We start from the raw sequence: 208 nt of genomic DNA, 5'->3' as shown, positions 1-208 counted from the left end.
GGAGATCCATCCCCTCTGCTGGGACCTTCACCTTCCCTTTATAACCCAAGTAATATTTTCAAAAACAAAGCGCATAATTTAACTTATCAAAAACAAATTTTAAATTTCAAAAATACCTTTATTCAATGGAGGAGAGCGATCAGATAGAGCTAATAAAATTTTAGCCATCATATTGGTAATCAAACCAATAAGGAAATAATTTACTGTT

General features: G+C 31.7%; 1 non-coding gene across 1 annotated transcript; it reads right to left on the bottom strand.

Moving 5' to 3' along the window:
* Positions 1-133: 133 nt before the first annotated feature.
* On the bottom strand, positions 134-208 carry LOC114578985 (the record flags this gene model as incomplete). The annotated part of the gene is made up of 1 exon (XR_003699867.1): positions 134-208. It is a non-coding gene; the product is annotated as a small nucleolar RNA Z102/R77 (small nucleolar RNA).

The sequence above is a fragment of the Dendrobium catenatum genome, unplaced genomic scaffold, assembly GCF_001605985.2.
Source record: "Dendrobium catenatum unplaced genomic scaffold, ASM160598v2 original_scaffold_243091, whole genome shotgun sequence".
NCBI classification, from domain to species: domain Eukaryota; kingdom Viridiplantae; phylum Streptophyta; class Magnoliopsida; order Asparagales; family Orchidaceae; genus Dendrobium; species Dendrobium catenatum.
Note: the sequence above shows the minus strand (reverse complement) of the source record. Positions and strands in the feature narration are given on the sequence as shown.